Below are 224 nucleotides of genomic sequence, written 5' to 3' on the forward strand. Positions count from 1 at the left end.
GGCAGTGGATCTCACGTCAGCGCCTCCTGCTAGGGACCTGCTGGGTTAGGGACCTGCCACTCCCCCGACGGGGCCTGGGAGCCCAGGCTGTCCTGGAGCCCCCACCCCCTGTGTGGGATCTGCCTCCTGCTCCCCCCACCCCCCACTACCAGCTCTGGCCAGCCAGGCCCCTCCGCAGACACCAGTCCCGTGGGCTCCTGGGGCCTTGTATTTGTGTGTAGAAA

This window comes from Myotis davidii, unplaced genomic scaffold (genome assembly GCF_000327345.1).
Source record: "Myotis davidii unplaced genomic scaffold, ASM32734v1 scaffold1509, whole genome shotgun sequence".
Classification (NCBI taxonomy): Eukaryota; Metazoa; Chordata; class Mammalia; order Chiroptera; family Vespertilionidae; genus Myotis; species Myotis davidii.